Genomic DNA, 7,989 nt, shown 5'->3' on the forward strand with positions numbered 1-7,989 from the left:
CGACATTTTCGACTTTTTTCGACTTTTTTCGGGTTTTTCGACCTAGGGGTCCGCCGAACAAATTTTGGGTCAAAAATTTTTATTGAACTAGTCGAAAGTACGCAAAAAGATAAGACTTTTTGCCGAAGACACCATGCCCCGGAACCGACTCCTTCCCCTTCAAAATTGGGGACAAACGTGATTTTTGAAACTTTTCCTTAGGGAGCCCAAGACTTAGAAAATTTTCAAATTCTCGATTTTTCGATTGCGAGCTAGCGCTTTGCGGTCTTCGGCAATGTTGTAGATCTCGACGAGATAAGACTTTTTGGTCAAGGGACATTTTGCCCTCCGACCCCTCCTTCCCCCCGCAAATCGCCCCCCAAAGTGCAATTTTTGCATTTTCACCTCTTTGCACGCACTGTTCGGCCCAAATGGCCACTTTCTATGGGTCTGAGCGCTTTGCGGTCTTCGGCAAACTTTTAGAGCGTACCAAGCCCTAATTATAATTGTTCTACACCAACTTCGTACCTCTTCATCCCTGGCCGCTATTCGCGTACCAAGGTAATTTTTGTTCATTTTATCAACATTTTTCATCTTTGACTGTTTATATCGGCCTTGCCATGAACCGATAGCGCTTCGCTGTGTTCTAACGTAAGTTAGTACTACTCAATACCTTTCCAAATCATGTCTTAGATTGTCATTTGCTTGCTTACAGCCGGAGCTATGAGCGATACCGTAAAAAGTTCCGAAACTTGGAAAAATCCTTGGATCGCCCATATCCCCCCTTTGGGGACCAGATATCGAAAAAAGTTCTTATTCAAAAAGTTGCGCCTTAACGTGTTCTAGTTATGCCTAGAACATTTCACTTCGCTAGCTGGCCTGCAACTTAGCCGTAATTGGGATTTTAGGGTGTTCATGGAGGGCCCATTTCCTGCGACTTGGTATCTTTTGGGCCCTATGTTTCTCTAATATCTCCACAAGTTTTCCAGATAGCTTTCTCATACTTTCAGGGTGTCTAGAGCACCTCAAGACCTTTCCAACGCTATGCCGTTCGCCTCGCTCGGACATCTACAGCCGAAGTTATTCGAGGTACACGGTACCTTACCCTGTTTTCTCAGTACTTGGTCGAAAATTTCGATCAGCCATATGACCGACTTGGACAACCCTGAGCGGGTTGGCCCCATATAACTAAACTTTTGTCTCTTGTAGGCAAACTTATAAATGTTCCACGTCAACTCGCTATCTCGTACCGCCTTGACGGTATACTTGGTCCAAGGGCCATTTCCAGCGACTTGGTCGCAATTTCGCTCTAAGTTTCGCTAATACCTTCGTCCGTGGACATGGTGATTTTTTGTTCGTATTTTTCCTTGATAGTCCCACTCAAGACTATTCCATACCAGAGCCAAGCGTCCCGCTAAGTGCCATACAGCCTGAGCAGTAATTCATGAAAGGTACCTCTACCAGTTTTTGCCATACTTGGGTACAAACTTTGTATCGCCCATATCTCCACTTTGGAGGCCAGCCAGCACCTTTGCCCCATATACTTTTTTCTTGGTCATACCATGCACTAAATATAATTGTTCTACGCCAACTTGCTATCTCTTCTCTAACTTGCCGTTATTCTTGGTCCAAGTCCCATTTCATTCGTTTTCGGACCCATTTTGCTATATGTTTCACTAATAGCTTCGGCCATGGACAAGCTGATATTCTGTTTGTATTTTTGCTTGATAGTCCCACTCAAGACCATTCCAAAACACACCGCAACTTGTCGCTCGGTGGCAAACTGACCGAGTTATAATTCATGAAAGATACCTCAACTTGGTACACCATGTGGTCGGCCCAAACCATATACCGACCAAACGACCGACTTGGAGCACCCTGACCGGGTTGCCCCCATATAATGAAAGTTGCGTCTCTACACGCCCAACTTATGAATATTCTACGCCAAGTCGCTATCTCTTACCGGTAAGCCGGTATTCACCTTCCAAGGGTGATTTTGGTCAAGTGCCATTTCCTGCGACTTGGTCCCCGAATTGGACCATCATCACCTAATATCTCCGTGGTCTTTCAACTCAGCCTCATAAAACTTTCAGGGTAGATAGGTCTCCCCAAGACCTTTCCAACGGTGAGCCGTTTGCCTCGCTCGGCCATCTACAGCCGAAGTTATTAATGGTACTTGGTACCTTACCCTGTTTTTTCCATACTTGTTCGTACTTGGGTACAAACTTTGGATCGCCCATATCTCCACTTTGGAGGCCAGCTAGCACCTTGGCCCCATATACTTTTTTGTTGGTCATGCCATGCACCAAATATAATTGTTCTACGCCAACTTGCTATCTCTTCTCCAACTTGCCGTTATTCTTGGTCCAATTCCCATTTCATTCGTTTTTGGACCCATTTTGCTATATGTTTCACTAATAGCTTCGGCCATGGACAAGCTGATTTTCGATTGGTATTTTTCCCTAATAGTTCCACTCAGGACCATTCCAAAACACACCGCAACTTGTCGCTCGGTGGCAAACTGACCAAGTTATAATTCATGAAAGGTACCTCAACTTGGCACACCACGTGGTCGGCCCAAACCATAAACCAACCAAACGACCGACTTGGAGCACCCTGACCGGGTTGGCCCCATATAATAAAAGTTGCGTCTCTACACGCCCAACTTATGAATATTCTACGCCAAGTCGCTATCTCTTACCGGTAAGCCGGTATTCACCTTCCAAGGGTGATTTTGGTCAAGCGCCATTTCCTGCGACTTGGTCCCCGAATTGGACCATCATCACCTAATATCTCCGTGGTCTTTCAACTCAGCCTCATGAAACTTTCAGGGTAGATAGGTCTCCCCAAGACCTTTCCAACGGTGAGCCGTTTGCCTCACTCGGCCATCTACAGCCGAAGTTATTAATGGTACTTGGTACCTTACCCTGTTTTTTCCATACTTGTTCGTACTTGGGTACAAACTTTGGATCGCCCATATCTCCACTTTGGAGGCCAGCCAGCACCTTGGCCCCATATACTTTTTTGTTGGTGATACCATGCACCAAATATAATTGTTCTACGCAAGCTTGCTATCTCTTCTCCAACTTGCGGTTATTTTTGACTCAAGTCCCATTTCCATAGTTTTTGGTACCAATTTGCTCTATGTTTCGCTAATAGCTTCGCCCAAGGACTTTGTGATTTTTTGTTCGCATTTTTCCTAAATAGTCCCACTCAAGACTATTCCAAATCACACCATAGCTTGTCGCTCAGTGCCATACAGCCAGAGTTTTAATTCATGAAAGGTACATCACCTTGGTACACCACGTGGTCGGTCCAAACCATCAACCAACCATATGACCGACTTCGAGTCGAGCTAGCGGCTAGGCCCCGTATAATTAAATGCGTGTCTTGATGCGGGCTACTGACGGTCTGAACAATGTAGCTCGCTAGCTCGTCTCTAAACTTGTGTTTTGGTCGAATATTGGGTGTTCATGTACCACTTCGGGTAACATGGACTTTGGTGCAACTTTACCACTTGTGCACTTAATAACTTCCCGGTCATTCAAGTCTTTGCCTTCATACTTTCAGGGTAGTTAGGTCTCGTCGAGACCTTTCCATACATATGCCAAACTCATCGATCGGACATCTATAGCCCGAGTTATTCGCGGTACACCGTACCTTACCCTGTTTTTTCCTCAATTGGGTACAAACCTTGGAACACCCATATCGCCCCTTTAGAGACTAGCTGGCACGTTGGCCTCATATAATGATAAGTGCACCTCAACTAGGGCTACTGACGGTCAGAACATTTCAACTTGCTAGCTCGGGCCCACACTTGTGTTTTTCTCGAATATATGGTTCAAGTGTGCCACTTTGGGCACTTTTGGACATTTTGTCCCCACACAACTTTCTTGCCTTGGTAGATAGGGTCTTGTGATCTTGAGCAAAAAGATGCACCAAGATATAGTCTAACTTTCGTTCTTGTACCGCAAAGCGCTATCTCCAACACCCGAGGAGATAGAAAGTGATTATGTTCGGTATATCGGTCTTCCATGGCCTACTATGGTAAGCCCCTGCAGGTATGCAACCGAAGGTGCTTGGTACATATATTTGGTGCAATATCGGTGCAAAGTAGGTGTTTCCTTGATCGGGCTATAACTTTCTTGGTTGATGTTGGATTGCTTTGCGGTCTTCGGGGGATAGTTAGGGAACATGTTGGCCAACATTTCCTTATTCCTCAGCCTGGCCGTACCTCTTACCGTCTAGGCGGTATTCATGCTCTAAGTTGGAACTTGTGTTCCTTCGGGCAACTTTTCTGACTTTGACGCTCAATAACTTCCGTTCATATGCAGTCTAAGCTCTGCAACTCTCAGGAAAGCTAGTACTACTCATTTCCTTTCCATATCAGTCTTTGGCTTGTCGATCCGATGTCTACAGCCTTAGTTATTCACGTTCCCTGTGAAGGTAGGTTTTTGCCCATTTTCCAGTTCATGTGGTAACATTCCCGGACTTTGCCGGCTTTCTCTTCATGTGGTAACTTGCTTGCTCATGTGGTAACTTGATAGTGTATTTCTGACAGACCCAATCTTGCACTTAGCCGATTTTTCTCTTCATATCATATGGATCCATCATTAGGCCATCTTGCTTGCTTGTGTGGTAACTTGATAGTGTATGTCTGACAGACCCAATCTGGGACTTAGCCGATTTTTCTCTTCATATCATATGGATCCATCACTAGGCAATCTTGCTTGCTTGTGTGGTAACTTGGAAGTGTATTTCTGACAGACCCAATCTGGGACTTAGCCGATTTTTCTCTTCATATCATATGGATCCATCACTAGGCCATCTTGCTTGCTTGTGTGGTAACTTGGAAGTGTATTTCTGACAGACCCAATCTGGGACTTAGCCGATTTTTCTCTTCATGTCATATGGATCCTTCACTTGGCCATCTTGCTTGCTTGTGTGGTAACTTGGAAGTGTATTTCTGACAGACCCAATCTGGGACTTAGCCGATTTTTCTCTTCATATTATATGGTTCCATCCTTAGGCCATCTTGCTTACTTGTGTGGTAACTTGATAGTGTATTTCCGACCGACCCAATCTCGGACTTAGCCGATTTTTCTCTTCATATTATATGGATCCATCACTAGGCCATCTTGCTTGCTTGTGTGGTATCTTGGAAGTGTATTTCTGACAGACCCAATCTGGGACTTAGCCGATTTTTCTCTTCATATCATATGGATTCATCACTAGGCCATCTTGCTTGCTTGTATGGTAACTCGGAAGTGTATTTCTGACAGACCCAATCTCGGACTTAGCCGATTTTTCTCTTCATATAATATGGATCCTGGACTTAGCCGATTTTTCTCTTCATATCATATGGATCCATCACTAGGCCATCTTGCTTGCTTGTGTGGTAACTTGATAGTGTATTTCCGACAGACCCAAACTCGGACTTAGCCGATTTTTCTCTTCATATAATATGGATCCTGGACTTAGCCGATTTTTCTCTTCATATCATATGGATCCATCACTAGGCCATCTTGCTTGCTTGTGTGGTAACTTGGAAGTGTATTTCTGACAGACCCAATCTCGGACTTAGCCGATTTTTCTCTTCATATTATATGGATCCTGGACTTAGCCGATTATTAGGTTATTATATATGGATCCTGGACTTAGCCGATTTTTCCCTTCATATAATATGGATCCTGGACTTAGCCGATTATTAGGTTATTATATATGGATCCTGGACTTAGCCGATTTTTCTCTTCATATAATATGGATCCTGGACTTAGCCGATATTTCTCTTCATATAATATGGATCCGGGACTTAGCCAATTTTTCTCTTCATGTGGTAACGTATGCCAATCGCTCACAAGTCATGGGATAAGGGTACTTGTGTTCTTCCATCTTCTAAGTCCCGCACGGGGACATCATGATCGCCCCAAGTCCGGAATAGCGCCAAGTCAAGCCCCACGCTGGCCGTGCAGGACCTGTTAGCGGGGGCCCCACTGACAGCACTAATCCGGACTTAGAAATTATATCTTTCTAATCGAACACCACACACGCAACACCACCATACCACCATCTCCTTGCAAGTACCTAAGTACCCGCAACTCCATGGTGAAGGCAATGTCACTCCATCACCAACCTCTTTGCACTGCAAGCACTTGCGTACCCACAACACTCCGAGGAAGGCAACGGCGCGCGATGCTCGACTCCACACACCACACCACACCACACCACCGATGGCCAGCCAGCCAGCCAGCCCAGCTAAGGACTAACCAACCAACCAACCACCAATGGCCTAGGCCAGCCGGATCCCACCTTCAAGTCCAAGCACAGCCAAGTGCAAGTACCGCCAAGTGTTCACCAACCAACCATCACACCACACCACACCATCGATGGCCAGCCAGCCAGCCAGCCCAGCTAAGGGCTAACCAACCAACCAACCACCAATGGCCTAGGCCAGCCGGATCCCACCTTCAAGTCCAAGCACAGCCAAGTGCAAGTACCGCCAAGTGTTCACCAACCAACCATCACACCAGGTCAGCCGGCCGGTACCCACCTTCAAGTGCCTTTACCCTCGGGTGCAAGCTCAATCAAGTGTTAACCAACCAACCCGGCCAAGGCAGCCAACAGGCCGGCACCCTACAGCACCGACCCGCCATCACCACCTCAACCGTTGACCATGCAAGTGGTCTCGGACAACAGGCGATACCCGAAGTACATCCGAAGAGTGTATATCAAGTGTTTGTTCACCAAGTCCTCAACCAACCCCAAGTACCCGGAGGTACCCAGAGTGTTGGATCCGCCAACCACTACCAGCACTCCAAGTCCTTGCGAACCCAAAGTGTTTGCCCGGTAGGGCCATTGTATCACAACGCTTGCTACCATGCAAGTGGCCTCGAACAAGGTGACAGGGGTATCTTCACCAAGTTCTCAACCAACCCCAAGTACCCGGAGGTACCCAGAGTGTTGGGTCCGCCAACCACTACCAGCACTCTAAGTCCTCGCGAACCCAAAGTGTTTGCCCGGTAGGGCCATTAGACCACAACGCTTGCTAACCATGCAAGTGGTCTCGGACAACAGGCGATACCCGAAGTACATCCGAAGAGTGTATATCAAGTGTTTGTTCACCAAGTCCTCAACCAACCCCAAGTACCCGGAGGTACCCAGAGTGTTGGATCCGCCAACCCGTCCCGGCACCCCAAGTCCTCGCGAACCCAAAGTGTTTGCCCGGTAGGGCAATTAGATCACAACGCTTGCTAACCATGCAAGTGGCCTCGGACAACAGGTGACACCCGAAGTACATCCGGAGAGTGTATATCAAGTGTTTGTTCACCAAGTCCTCAACCAACCCCAAGTACCCGGAGGTACCCAGAGTGTTGGATCCGCCAACCCGTCCCGGCACTCCAAGTCCTTGCGAACCCAAAGTGTTTGCCCGGTAGGGCCATTGTATCACAACGCTTGCTACCATGCAAGTGGCCTCGGACAACAGGTGACACCCGAAGTACATCCGGAGAGTGTACAACAAGTGTTTGTTCACCAAGTCCTCAACCAACCCCAAGTACCCGGAGGTACCCAGAGTGTTGGATCCGCCAACCCGTCCCGGCACTCCAAGTCCTTGCGAACCCAAAGTGTTTGCCCGGTAGGGCCATTGTATCACAACGCTTGCGACCATGCAAGTGGCCTCGGACAACAGGTGACACCCGAAGTACATCCGAAGAGTGTTCATCAAGTGTTTGTTCACCAAGTCCTCAACCAACCCCAAGTACCCGGAGGTACCCAGAGTGTTGGATCCGCCAACCCGTCCCGGCACTCTAAGTCCTTGCGAACCCAAAGTGTTTGCCCGGTTGGGCCATTAGATCACAACGCTTGCTAACCATGCAAGTGGTCTGGAGTATAGGTGATACTGACATACCACCGAGATGGTACATCTAGTATTGGGTCACCAAAACCAAACCAACCCCAAGTATCAACCCGGCATACTCAGAGTGATGGATCCGCCAACCCGTCCCGGCACTC

The sequence above is a fragment of the Anopheles coustani genome (genome assembly GCF_943734705.1).
Source record: "Anopheles coustani chromosome X unlocalized genomic scaffold, idAnoCousDA_361_x.2 X_unloc_85, whole genome shotgun sequence".
NCBI classification, from domain to species: Eukaryota; Metazoa; Arthropoda; class Insecta; order Diptera; family Culicidae; genus Anopheles; species Anopheles coustani.